Genomic DNA, 15,469 nt, shown 5'->3' with positions numbered 1-15,469 from the left:
CCCAAAGCTGCTAGAAAAGACCTAATTGAGGCCTTGAAATTAAAAACTAGAATCCTTATTGTTTTCAATTTCAAAGTACTTGCCAAACTACACAAACTTCTTCCACTCTCTCTCCTTAACCTATTAATTTAGTAGCTTCGGGAAAGCTATCAACTTCTTAAGTCAATTGTATTGACAACCTTATCACCAATATTTCCAAGTTGCTTTGGATAGTGGCATCAAAAGTACTATGCTAGCTTGTGATGCCCATGGAACCAACCTGTTTTGCCAATGCCCACTTTTAGATCAAATGACATGGTATTATAACTACTAGTTTTGATACATGTGTGGATGGGCACTATAACTTCACAAAGATTAGGAATATCTATGCCATGCCTTCTCACTAAAATTATACCATTCAACCTAAAACTATTATTCCTCCCTTTTGGCTTTTGTAGAGGACTTATACCAACTATCTAAAATTGCCTTCATCACCACCATAAACTACCTTATGAACCTTTTTTTTATCCTTCAATCTCCTTCTAGTTTATAAGAAGATAGACTTTGACCCCTCTTTTCTTATGAAACATTGAGATATGCATATTAACAATGTTGAGACCCTTGTGCATTCATTTTTCCTTAGTACTACATTGAATTACTAGATGATTGAATGAGTTGTAATTTACAACTTGCTCTTACCCATCCTTTTTAGGAACCTCCGCGCAATGCTAGCAATCCATCTGCACTTATCTACTTAGCCAGGCCTTTTCCTTAAAGTCCCTTTACCTTGTCCCCCTTCTTTCTCTACTCTTTGTATGTGATAAGGCTTGAGTAACCTTTGTATTACATCAAGGGAAAAAATAGACATTTTAAAAAAGACAAAAGAGAATAAAAATAATTAAAAGTAAAATAGGTAATAATACTTAAAAACTTTTGTCATCTTCATTGCATATAAGGGTCCTTAAGTGTCATTTATCTAAAACCCCTCCTCGCACAATAACCAAGGCACAAAAAGGGTAGGATACTCTAAGCTTGCTTCCTAACCTTGACCTTTGTGACTACTTCTATCATAGATGGGATCCTCAAGTGTGGGCTATACTTATGAACCTTTGACTCCTCTAGTGTTAGACTCATCTCCTAAATTGTACACATATGTATCATCATTCAATAGAGCTAAGCATATTTCCTAGGGAGAGCACATCTTAACACTCTAACTCGACTATTTAGTGAACCATTAAGATCATCAAAGTCTATGTATGGGGGTTCTCGCATTAAAGGCATCTGGAAGAACTTAATATTGACTATGCTAACGTGCCATAATTAGAACCCAACTAGTGCCATTTTAGGCAACCGGAGTTGAGACGTTATACTATGAGTAGAGGTGTTGATGCACATTGCTTCCCCTCATTTCTCACTCTCTTTGAACCAAGTGTGATAGTGGTTCACTTCGACTTGAGAGATGATAGCAATGCAGTCACCTCAAAAGCTGATGCTAGATGGTTGATAGGAGACTTTAGCATTTAAATTAGGTTCCTATTTTCAAGTCAATCCTTGAGGGGTTGAGGTGGAGCTTCCCCTGCAGGGTAGACTCACATAGCTCAAGATTACGAATGTCTAATTATTTGAATGAGTCCTTGATGGTGGCAATAGTCTTGATTATCCTTGGTGGACTACTAAAATGCATGCTATCTATATTCATTAGGTAGGCATATTACACCTAGTATCAAAGCTTTTTTTTTGTATGAATCTAAATATGGATGCAAACTGTTAAATAAGAGTCAATTAAAAATAAATTCTTATGTTACTAATGCTTAATGAATGATTAGAGTGATGAAGTGTGGCAAAGATTCTTAGTATTTCAGGCTATATTCTCGTTAGCCATGCACTCTTTAAACTTTGAGAGGAGAGATCAATTCATGCTTATTTTGAATCGAATTTACAACCCATCTTCATTATATGATGGAAGACACTTGCGTGAATGATATTGAATGCATGAAGGCATATACTATGATATCAACACTAATTGCCTTAGATTACATCCAAACAAACCTAAAGTGAATTCGGTGGATGGAAAGTCCTAAGGTTATCTAATTATTTATTTTTTAAGAATTTGAATCAAACCCCACCCTCCATATAGATGGACAATAGATTCAACAAGACCGCTATGTTTATGAGCAATGTAAAACCTTGGCCATCTATTGAGAAAAATTTGAATAAAAGATGGGTTTCTCTTCCCAACGTGTGTAAAAACTATAGTCCTTAAAAAGGAAAAGTTAAGTTGGAATGTGGGTAAGCTTTATGATGCATATTAAACCAGGTCCTTATGTTTTGAAAAATTAGGATATTTCAACCATCATTGATCCTATCAAATTGTAAGAGAAGAAACCTCTTCTCAAGCAAATCACAACTCCAAAATTTTATGGGAAAGGAAAGGATATGGAAACTGATGCAAAAGTTTGGATTGTGTCTATGGAGGACCATTTCCAAGCTATCACCCCTATCTAGGCCATGTTGGCCAAACCAAAACTAACAAGGAAAGTGCACCTTTCGTGGAAGCAGTGGTGTAGAGACACTAAAGTCTTAGAAACTAATGCTACATGGGAACTCATAAAAGAATCTTTGAGCGGTGATTTTTGACTCCGAGAAGTGCTTAAAAATAGCCAAAAAATCCGAATTTCAAGGAAAAATAGGCATTGTCGAAGGCAGCACAGTTGCAATCAGTACGATTTTAAGCGGCAAGCCCCTAAAGTGCTTTAAAGACCCACCAAGTGACGGTTGGGAAATTTTCATAATTTCTCGGCATGTCAGATGAGACTCTAGGAGATGCCCGACAGTGGGGGACTTTGAGACAAGTGTGCAGAAATCTTCACTGTGCAAAATGGGCACCGAATGTGGGAGATAGGCCGGAAAGAAGGCCGAGATTGAGAATTGAAGCGGTGCCACCCTTTGGGGGCCCTTGGGCACCCCCAAGCTTGACAAAGGGGGGGGGGGGGCATTTTTGTCATGGCGTGAAGAAAAATTTGACGCCCTTCTTGTAGTCACCGAATTTATGGAGGGAGAGAGAGAGGCAATTGCCACTTCTATACAACCCTATAAACCGATTGCAGCAATGATTTACTTGCTTCCTTCGCTCTCCATTGCCGTCCTCTGCTCCTCCAATGGTTGGCTGCCTGGATATGGAGAACCAGATCTAGTCTTTCTCTCCCATCCCTCTTTCTCCCCTCTATGGGCTGTTCATGCACATCATCTTGAAGGAGGAATCAAGAAGGAGATTGAAGCAAATGATGATGGAGATTAATGGAGATGCTGAAGATTGATGTGCAACATGGAATTGAGAGCAATGCAAGCTCCTTTCATTAGTCATAAAGTCATTTAATGCGTCTCGGGTTTCATAAAAGCATGATATGACTATTTTTTTTGAAGGAAATGAAGCTTTTTTGACATTTTATGATGAAAATTATGTTCTTATGTGATGAAATTTTGTTTGAGTGTTGTTTGCATTATGTTTAATTGTTCTACATCAAAAAATTCTGATTTCATAATGATTTACATGCGCTATTTAAATCTCGCAAAATGAAATGCGGGTTTTAAGGGTAAAATGATAGTTTTGTTGTTTCGGGTGGGTGAAATGTGTTCCTATGGTTGGTATGAAAAAATCAAAAAATAGTAGTGATTATTGTCAAATAAATGCATAAAAATAAGGAAAAATAGAAAAAAAATAAAAATACACTTCATAAAGGAAAAATACAATGAGTGTTTGTGAATGTATGGTAGTGGCGGAGCATGAGGTTTAGCCTCATTTTTTCCTATCTTTTTGTCAAAGTTCATGATTCATCGCTTTTCCTACATCAAAACGTGACAAAATGAACCCCTACATCTATGCAACAGAAGCAATATCTAAACGTAGGGAGTGGAGTGTTTGAATGATGCGATTTGGGTGCTATTTATTGCTAATTTTGCTTATGCATATCATGATATAGAGTTCATTGTATTTTAATTAAGAGGATAGTAGCATGAGTGTTGTCTCGATGCTAACCTTACATCACCGCAACGACTTAGTGAATGAGCATTGGAAAGCCTAGTTGTGCACAACACGTTTGTGATTGCAAATTATGTTTGAGCACATTAGGATCATCCACTTTTGCATGTGCATATCAACCATGGTATCGAGATATGAAGAATTGGATACATAGAACCTGTTTTCCGTTATGATGGCCTACGCTTGAGAGTGTGAGGGACAATCTAATCCGTAGGCTTTGTGCACATCAATTCATGGAATTCGACAAGCTGAGTCGCCCTATCCTATAGTCGCCAATAAGAGTGGATTTTAAAGGCCATTTTTGAAATGGAAAAGAGCATGGGAGGCTATAAAAGACCAATTTTTCATGCAAAATGAAACGGTTGCAGATCAATGAGCTAGAGTTTTCCTAGATGGAGTTTGATGCTAAGAACCCAACACAAGTCTCGGTTTGTCAATCGAAGTCCTTTTTGACCCCCCATTTAATCCCCACAAGGTCTCACGTTATGAAGCAGCTATATGATCCGAGGGCCAAAAAGTACATGACGGTGACCAAGTTTATAGATTTCAACGTCATGAAGTTAGCCGTCCAGATGGATCTCAAATCCGAGCTCGTTTTTCCCTTCGAAAGTGAAAAAACCACTTAGGTTGAAGTGTGAATAAGAAAAAGTGAAGTAGTTTTTTAAAAAAAATCAAGCTTAAAGCTTAAATAAGTTGTAGGGCTAGATATTTGATTCCTTGGGAGTTATTCACTGAGGTTTATCTATTATCTCCTGGATCCTTTCATCAAAAGAGTGGAGTTTGTTTTGAATGTGTTCTATATTCACCACCCATCTTTGGGTCAACCCTTGAGGTGTAGGAGAGCCATAAGTGGAGCCATGGTGATCAACTAAGGGGTTCTCCCTTTGTATGTGCTATGTGGTATATAACATCAAGATGTTTAGGGACTCCTTCTAAGGAGTGGGAAAAGAATCATTCGTTGGACTACAAAACCATACAAATGCAAAGTTCTTAGATGCTCCTAGTAGCGATGCCGTGTGGGGTGGTTTTAGGTGAGTAATAGAGGCCTGATAGTACCTTATAGCCAGTGTGTCAGGCCTATTTTAGGTCCTAATAGGCTGACTACTTCAACACCCAAATCTGGGACTTGGACCCCTATGATTCAAACCTTTGCATTTTGGACCACTTGGGTCAATTGTAAATTTAGGCCAAAATTTATACTTGAATCATAAATAGATCTCATGAGGATGTATTGAGGTGGTTATTGGCCTCATTTGAGCTCAAGTAGCTTAGTTTATGTAGGGTTTTATTGTTGTAAATTGTTTGGATGTCAAGGTTTTAAATTGGGAAGTTTATGCCTATTTGGGCTTGATGTTATTCGAGTATGCCACTTGCATGTCTTTATGTCTAGCATTAATACTTGGACAGGACTTGGATATATATATGATTATGCATTGCTTTACCTTGCTTTGCTACTCAAATTTGAGCTACATTTGATCGTTTAGAGCTTTGGTTTTATGCTATCACAATAGTAATAATAGATGATATACCACTTCAAATGACCAATAGGTGAAAACCAATGATGAGGAGAAAGTGCCAAGTTGTTTGCCCAAGTGTCAAGAGTAGTAGGAGATGACATGGAGCAAGCTAAAGTGTGAAGAATAGGGGCTGAAATTCCATATTGAATTTGCACCTATTACTAACTATTTGTTGGTCACTGAGTTGAAGCCACTAAGCTCAAATGATTATTGGCAATGCTTGAAGTATCCCTTGGAAGGTCCTTGACAAGTATAGAGAGGCCTAAAGAGAGTAGAGAATCAATGGTTACCTTGACAAGTTGAAGTAATGGCTACCATGAACTTGAATTGAAGGTATTTGAATTTGGGCTAAAGTGAATGATGGAGAAGCTCCTCGAATGGTTGGCTCTGATACTAATTGAAGGGAGAAGCTCAAGCAGAAGCATGAGCATGCAGAAGCAAGAGAGATGCGAGCTATGAGGATAGAGCAAGAAGAGAGTAAGAGAGAAAGAGAGAGATACACAATATGTGGAAATGTCAAAAGTCACAATGTGTGACTAGCCTTTCCTGATTCAATAGTCTTTAAAAGAATAAAGAATAAAGTGATAGTGATGGGTGTCCACCACCTGCAGTGTAGAGGTGTGCAATCATGATGTGTGAAGTAAATACAGGGTGGCATAGGCATAGGTGTCTTTATCCCCAACAAGCTTGATGGGGCCTAGAATGGGCCGGCACTGGTGGGCTATGGCACTAGCCAGACATCATGTACACAACAGACAACCCCACCACATGGCCTCTGGGCCAGGAGCGTCTAAGCCTCACTCTACACTAATCGATTCTACGTTTGTATTGAGTCATAGTCCAATATTCACCATCCCTTCTCCTCAAAGGGAGATCCCATAACATATAGGCATAGTGCCTCATAGCACAAACATAAGGAAGCATCTCTTGGCTGATTGCCGTGGCTCCACTACGACTCTCCTACACCTCTGGGATTGGCCCCAAGATGTGTCGCTTCAACATAAAGTACACACGAGATATCCTGAATGTACCTGGTAAGGAGGAATGCGTCAAACCACAAATCATAGACACCCCTACAATCTACAACTCTCTACCTCTCTCTCACAAGCTCTCTCTCTCAAACTCTTTGAATGCAAATGAGCTCTCTATCTCTCTTGTGCCTCCTTTTGTGGTTTCCCCTTCTCCCCTTGCCCTATTTTTCTCCCTGGATATGAAAAAATCTATTTTCTTTTTTCCCCTATTTCCGTGTTCCCTAATTATCCAGAGAGTTATTTTTTTCCTCTTTTTTCTTATTTCTCCAACCTTAGTACCTCAAATCTAATACAGAAATGCACAACTCTTATTCTAAGCAATGCACAAAAAGGTTCTTCTACCTAAACTAATCTGCAAAAGAGATCGAACGGCCTATGACTCCCTTGCTTCCTACCTAAAACCAAGTGTTGTTTTGTGTTAACCCTTAGATGAACAAGGTGGAAAATCTAAAGCAAAAGACAAGGCCAAGGCAAAAGTTAAACGGAAGATGAAGGCGTGCCAAGAAAAATATGGAAACACAAGAGGTGCAGAAAAGTCCTAAATCAAGGAGAAAGACATACAAGAAAAAGTGCAAGTCAATATTTTTGTAAAAGAGTGCAAGGCACACCATGATTTATTTTAAGAGCTCCTATAAATTGTAAAAGTAGATGGGCAATAGGAAGGAAGCCAGGAAGATAGGAGGACAATGGGAAAAAAGGCCTAGGCCATGGCCGGCCATGTAAAAAAGGGGATAAGGGGACGACCACCAAAAAGGGATTTAGGGTTTTGTATATAAAGTTGAAAAGAAAATGAGAAGCTCATTCTTGTGTGTGGCCAAAAGTAGCTCTCTTCTTCTTCTTCTTCTTGCTTGCTTGAGCTTGTCCTTGAGAGAGGGAGTGTGAGAGTGTGAGGGAGTGAGTGTGTGAGGGTGAGGGACCATGGTGGAGAAGCTCTCCATCTTCTCCTTTCTTCTTCTCTTCTCCTATCTTCTCTTGTCTTGCTTGCGGCAATGGAGCTTGGAGCGTGGAGCTTGAGGATATAGCTCGCTTGAAGCTTGCACTTGGATTGTGGAGTGTTCAGATTCAAAGAGGCAGAGTGAAGCAACAAGCTTCCTCTCTCACACACTATATTCCAACCACACTGAATAGTGAAAGATACAACCTACGGTCATAAGACCATTCACACCAAAGGACCGACTTATTTAATGTATCTAACTACTATGGCTAGACTAGCTGTGTCCAGCTCATGTCGGTCAACACACACTAAATGAGCTTGATATTCTAACACTCCCCCTCAAGCTCAAGACAGCATATGTACTCCAAGTAGCTGTCTAAAACCACAGAACTTATCTTTACCCAGAGACTTGGTAAAGATATCTGCTACCTGCTCATCAGTCCTCACATGCATAAGATCAACCTTTCCTGCAAGGACCATCTCACGAATAAAGTGGTAGTGTACCTCTATGTGTTTTGTCCTGGCATGGTAAACTGGATTCATGGCCAGGAGTACACTACTCAGATTATCACATAACAGTTTCACTGGAGCATCAACCTGAATATCCAAGTCAGCCATAAGCTTGAGCAGCCAAGCAATCTCACATGCTGCCAATGCAGCCCCCCTGTACTCTGCCTCAGTACTAGATAAAGTAACCGTAGGCTGCTTCTTGCTGCTCCAACTGATCATGCCGCTACCAAAGCCAAAGGCATAGCCACTCGTAGATCGTCTGTCAGTTGAGCATCCTGCCCAATCTGCATCTGTGTATCCAATCAGTATCAAGGGCTTATCTCTGACATAGAACAGCCCATAGTCTACAGTGGACTTAACATACCTCATGATGCGTCTAACTGCATCCAAGTGCGGCTTTTTCGGCTTTTGCATAAACTGGCTTATCAGCCCTACTGCATAGCTCAAGTCAGGCCTAGTGATGGTCAAGTAAATCAGACTGCCGACCATCTGCCTGTACATAGTCACATCTTCTACTTCAGCCCCAGTGTTCATGTCTAGCTTTACATTCTGGTCCAGAGGTGTATCCAGTGGTTTGCATTCAGCCATGCCATACTTCTTAAGCATTTCCATGGCATAGTGCTTCTGCATCAGCCATAAGCCATTTTCAGCTGGTACGACCTCAATACCCAAGAAATACTTCAGATCTCCCAGATCTTTCATGTCAAATTCAGATTTCAGCATCTTCATAGCATGCTGAATTCCCATGTCATCATTTCCAGTGATTATCAGGTCATCAACATATATGACCAGCACTACCAAGCCATTGTCAGTCTTCTTTGTAAATAGGCTGTGATCAGCCCTGCCAACAACAAATCCAAGACTCTGCAAGTAACTGCTGATCCTAGCATGCCAGGCTCTCGGAGCCTGCTTCAGCCCATACAGTGCCTTTTTCAGCCTGCACACATAATGCTGAAAATCAGGGTGCTCATACCCTTCCGGCTGAACCATGTATACATCCTCTGTTAAATCACCATTGAGGAATGCATTCTTAACATCCATCTGCTGCAATTTCCAGCCTTTTGCAGCAGCCAAGGCAATAACAGTTCGTATGGTTGCCATTTTTGCAACCGGGCTGAATGTTTCATCATAATCCAAGCCATACTGCTGAGCATATCCTTTAGCGACCAGCCTTGCTTTGTACCTTTCTACACTGCCATCAGACTTACATTTGATTTTATAAACCCATTTGCAGCCAACAGGCTTTTTCCCTTCAGGAAGTGGTACCAAATCCCAAGTTTGATTTTCAGCCAAGGCTTTCATCTCTTCGTCCATAGCCATGCACCAGTTTTCATCCTTTGCTGCTTCAGCATAAGTACCTGGTTCTTTGATCTCCATCACTTTTGTCATGTATGCATAATGCTTTGCAGAATAACCAGAGTACGTCAACCTGTCAACAGGGTATCTGACCCTCTGCGATCATCTAGGCTGTGGTGCACTACTCAATTCACCTCTCTCATGAGGCGGAATGTACCTGTTCTGCCTCGTGCCAGGCGTATAGACAGTCGGAATACCAAGTTCGCTGTCTAAAGTATCACTAGACTCATAGCCCGAAGTCATTCTGCCAGGTGTCATCATACCATCCTCACTAACTTTCTCTTTTCCTTTGCTGTCCAAGACATCATGTCTCCCCCTCACTGACATACCTGTGTCAGTGGACGGTGAGCTCCTCAATCTCCCTGTCCATGGGGATACTGTCTGACTGATAGGTCCTGTCATAGCAGTGCTCTGCTGCATATCAACTGTAGATACATGAGTGGAAGGCAGATCGGATGGCACTGCAACTGGTGAGACATACCAAGAGCCCAGCTCATCAAAGATGACATCCCTGCTTACCAAAGTCTCCCTGGTAGAGGGATCATAACATTTGTATGCCTTCTTCTCCTGCGAGTATCCAATGAACACACTCTTATGCGCTTTGGGATCCAACTTTTTCCTTTTCTCATCTGGAATGTGCACATAAGCAAGGCAGCCAAAGACCTTCATGTGTCTTACATCCGGCTTATAGCCATAGAGCCTCTCAAACGGTGTCATGTCATGAATGCCTGCAGTGGGAGTCCTGTTTAGAATATATGCGGCTGTCACAACAGCCTCTGCCCAATAGTAGAGCGGCATATGCTTCTCATTCATCATGGCCCTAGCAGCTTCCATCAGAACCCTGTTCTTCCTTTCAGCTACTCCGTTTTGCTGCGGAGTGTAGCTGCAGGTTAGCTGCCTACGAATGCCATTTTCAGCCAAAAAATCAGCAAATTCATTGGAGACATACTCCCCACCGCTATCAGATCTCAAGCAAGAGATGTAACACTCAAATTCCTTCTCAACCTGTGCCTTAAATTTCTGAAAAACAGCAAAGACCTCATCTTTTGTTTTCAATATGTGAAGCCAGGTATATCGACTGTAGTCATCAATGAAGGATACATAGTATCTGGAACCCCCCATAGATGCATTATGAGCTGGTCCCCAAACATCAGAGTGCACTAACTGCAGTGGTCGTGTACTCTGTCTTACATGCCTGACAAACGGCAATCGTGACTGCTTACCAAACTGGCAAGCCTCGCAGACATGACCAATATCTGAATATTGGAATCTAGGTAGCCCTGTTACCAGCTGCTTCTTCTGCATGGTCTGCAGCCTCTGCAAATTGACATGCCCCACTCTCTTGTGCCAAATCTCTAAGTCCCTGATAGTGCCAGAACCCTGAGCAAACATAGCGGAATTCAACTCTGGCAGTGTAGCATCAAGAGTGAACATTCTTCCATTTCTGTGGCCTTTCGCGATCAACTTGCATCCATTGCCAAACTCTTCAATAAAGCATCCATGCTTATTGAAGAGAACCTGCAAGTTCTGCTCTGTCATTTGACCCACAGACAATAGGTTCTTCGTAATCGAAGGAACATGCAAAACATCATGAAGATTCTTCTTCCTGCCATCATGTACAACTAGAGGCACTTTGCCTTTATGCTCAATGCTATGCTGCGTGTCATCACCTGTGCATACATAGCCATGCTTTTCAGCCACCATATCCGTGAACCAATCACCATGAGGGGTCATGTGATTCGACGCCCCCGAGTCAATGTACCACACTGCATCATCAGATGATTTTTCAGCAGCCTTATCTTTGACATATTGCATGGCAAACAGTCTATCACCAGAGTCATCTGCCTGACTAGACGTAGCATAATGTCCATGCTGCTTGCCCTTCTGATTTCCCTGCTTCTTCCAGCAATCCTTTGCAATATGCCCATACTTTCCGCAGTAGTGACAATCCTTGTCCTTATTTGGATTGTCTGACTGACGCTGCTGCTGCCATGAGCCTCTGCCACGGGAGTTCGATCTCCCCCTGCCTCGAAAGTTGCCACTACCTCTTGCATTTGATGACTGCTGATTGCTATTACTATAGGATGCATTCTGCTGGCCTCCTCTGCCAGATCCATAGCCTCTACCACGGCTACCACGACCACGCTGATTCGAATAAAAAACTGCATCCTTATTCTTAGAGCTGCTTGACCCTGCAGCTAAGCCAAGCTTCACCTCTTCATGAATCAATAATGCAACCAGCTCATTAAAATCAGGCATCTCAGCTCGCACAGATACTGAAGTGTCAAAAGACTTATACTCCGGACCCAAGCCATTTAAGGTCACTGCAACCATATCCTCATCTTCTACCTGTGAGCCAACAGATGCGAGCTGATCTGCTAAGGTTTTAATTTCTGTGACATAGTCCTGTATGGATCTGTTCCTCCTCTCTATGTTGTTGAATTTTTGCTTCAGTTGTATCTTCCTGGCACTCGTAGTTGTGCCATAGTACCTGACCAATATGTTCCATGCATCTGCTGGGGATTTACAGTTCATGATCTGCATCACCATAGCATCCGAGATACATAATGATAGCCAATGTAAAACTCTGCGAGCTCTTTCCGTCCAAGCTCGATGTGCTCGTCTTTGATCAGCTGTAGGATTCCTATCTGGAACTTCAGGTTCCGCCTCAACACCTGTCACTAAGTCCCAGTATCCTTTGCCTATCAGAAAGTTCTCCATGCGGAACTTCCATATTGCATAATTGTTGCTATCAAGCTTTTCTCCCACAATCTGGGTTACATTATCAGTTCTATCAGCATTTGCCATGTTGCAGACCTTGCCTGACTACCTGTAAACCAAGATTTTCTTAACAGTTCAACTTCAGCCCGGAACTGTTTATGACAGTTTTCTGCAATTAATTGCAGTAAAAAACCAGGGTATTTCAGCCCACTAACAGTCCAAAACAGCTCACACCAAGTGGCTTAACCTGTGAGTAAAGCAGTCAATGCAAATACTATGTATTCACTTCGGTTTGAACTCCTGCAACCTCACTGCCAGGGTACATATATGCAGTCTGAAAACTGTAATTCTGTGAGTGACCAGCAGTGATTTCAAGCTCAAAACTGAGTAGTATACATGGCATACATATCCCAAACCTTCATAGACATTTGCTAGTACATGTAGCAAACTGAGCATAACCAATGGGGCACAAATCAGTGCATAAATAGCAAGTATAAGTATCAAGCCTTCTGCTTACAAATTGCAGTTAGCAACTTCTCAGTAAACCACAATCAAACCAGCTCCAAAAATAGCCTCAAATCATGTTAGACATTCACTTTGAAGTTTTAGGTTCAATACATGAGCATTCGGGTAACTATAGGCATCCTGTCTTCATGAATCCAATTTATATATATTGCATTTACCGCTTGCAACCACTGAGACAATGTCACTGTAGTAATCACCAGCCTTAGACTTCAACTTCCATGATCCCTTGATGCTCAGCCCAATCCATAAACCTCCAGCATACATATCCCATGTCATACATATGGTAGATCCCAGCCAAGTGTCAAGTAATGCTTCAGTGAAAGCTAATGCTTGCTGCCCACTGTTCTGAGACAGGTTTCCAGCCTGTTTACACTTCCAAATCTGAGTATTTTCTTCAAGGAACTTCAGCTCAAAGTCCTGAGAACTGATACTTATGTCTTCTAGAATGCTCCTAGGCTCTAGTGAGGTCCATAAAGCATGTCAGAGAGCTTCAAGGCTCTTCCAAAGTATTGCATATGCTGTATATACACTGTATACAGCAGTTCAGCCTTCTGTTCCAGGTCTGTGTACTCTGATTTTAGCTCATAAGAGAACTCCAACACAAGCAATGACTTCTTGTAACCCTGAACTACCTTCCAGTGTCTGCTCACTAGCATTTGATGACCTTTTGTACAGTGCTCATGTCAGTTTTGCTTCAGCAGAAGCCATGCCTTCAGCAGGTGCAAACACGCAGCCTGGGCAGATCTGTGCTGCTGCACATCTTGCTCATTACTATGATAATGATGCACTCCCTGGTGCTCAATCAGTCCTTGGAAGACTCCTCAGCAAGCCACAACCCTGCTTCAAGCCATGAGACTCCAATGCTTCACAGTACATACCTCTAGTGTGACCTTTGATGGAAATGACAGTCAGTCCTCTTCTTTTTCCAGCTCTTCAGTTCACTCTTCAAGTCTTCTTATTGAGTGCATTCCACCAGTGAGCCCATTCATGGCTCTGATACCATGTTCAGATTCAAAGAGGCAGAGTGAAGCAACAAGCTTCCTCTCTCACACACTATATTCCAACCACACTGAATAGTGAAAGATACAACCTACGGTCATAAGACCATTCACACCAAAGGACCGACTTATTTAATGTATCTAACTACTATGGCTAGACTAGCTGTGTCCAGCTCATGTCGGTCAACACACACTAAATGAGCTTGATATTCTAACATGGAGCTACCAAAGTGTTTGGGGGAGGAGGCAACTCGATCGGTCATGGAGATAAGCTCACTACACTTATAGAGATGAATAGCACGTCGGCTATGTGAGAGGTAGCCATTAGTGCTTGGCTTGGAACACTTCAAACAATAAGCGGTCCGTAGGTCTTGGCGGTTGTTCGCCTCTATATTTTGGAGTTGAACTTCTACTTCTCGCCTGATTTGAAGTATGCAAGCACTCAAGCTTGAATCTGTTGGTCCCGACAATGAAACCAAAATGTGGGAGCTGACGCTCAACTGCCAAGACCCATGGATCGCTTATTGTTTCAAGTGTTTCAAGCCAAATGCTATGGCTGCCTCTCACATAGCCATACGTGCTCTCAGTCCTATGAGTGTAGTGAGCTTACCTTGATGCTTGATTGAGTAGCATCCTCCCTCAAGCACTTCGGTAGCTCCACGATCTAAGATGTGAGCTCAAGCAATCTCAATCCTCTACCTCCAAGCTCCATTCTCCATAGCTGCATGCATGAGAGAAGAGAAGAGAAGAGAAAGAGAGAGGAGTAGATGGAGAGCTTTTCCTCTACGGTCACTCACCCTCACTTACTCACTCCCTCACACTCACACTCCCTCTCTCAAACACAAGCAAGAGCACAAGCAAGGAGAAGAGAAGAAGAGAGCCACTTTAGCCACACACCAAGAATGAGCTTCTCTATTCACTTTTTGACTTTTATACATACCGTCATCCCTTTGGGCACCCATCCCCTTTTTTACATGACCGACTATTTTAGCCAATGTATTTTTTCCTCATGTCTTTCTTATTCTCACAGTTCTTTTTCCCCTGCCCTTCTACAGTTACAATTTGCACAAGAGGGAGCTTGGAACTCTTTTACAAAATGAATTACAATGAGCATTTATCTAATGCTTAAAGCTACTTCCTAAGTATTAGTAATTGATTTTGCAACTAGAACTTGGAATGGACATTCTCACATTTGGGTTTCATCAACTTCTAGGAATTAGGGTTACACCTCTTACTAGCAATTCCTCCTCAAGGTGGTCTATAAGATTCTAAGTCTTTGTAGATTCACTCCATCTTCAAACGCATGAGGAAGAGAACAACCTGAGTTGAAAAGCGGTCTTGATGGGTTGGTTACTTCTGCTTCTTAATGAGCAAGATGGTTTTCAGATGTGAACCTAAGATCTTGTAGTGTTTGGGTGAGCTAATGCTTTGGCATTGCATGTTGGGAAAACATCTCTTGGATAAGTAGCAAGATGGCATACTCCACATAGACATCATGCATAAATGCTTTACCCTTGCTAAGATTCTATAGTTATTGATCAATTGCTCATGGAATTGGCTCTGAGTTGGCTAAGAATATGTTTGAACTTTAAGTTTAGGTTTGATTATATTGAAGTTGGAGGGCTTTAATTTTGGTACATCATGGTAATTATTAGTCATTGTTCCTAGAATTGGCTTTAAGCATGGTCAAAGACAATATTTGGCCTCTACTTTTGGCTTTGAAGTTTTTTTTAGCTCTACTTTTAGCTTTAATTCAATAGAAACGTGGAGCTCCTATCTAAGTCTAGCTTGTTCTCACGGGTTCAAGTGTTCTACTTCTAGCTGGCAAGGTAGCCTTTAGACGTGCTTCTTCTACCTAA

This window comes from Lygodium microphyllum, chromosome 27 (assembly GCF_053477565.2).
Source record: "Lygodium microphyllum isolate KBCC chromosome 27, Lygodium_microphyllum_v1.1.10, whole genome shotgun sequence".
NCBI classification, from domain to species: Eukaryota; Viridiplantae; Streptophyta; class Polypodiopsida; order Schizaeales; family Lygodiaceae; genus Lygodium; species Lygodium microphyllum.
The sequence above is the reverse complement of the archived record's forward strand: the minus strand, read 5'-3'. Positions refer to the sequence as shown.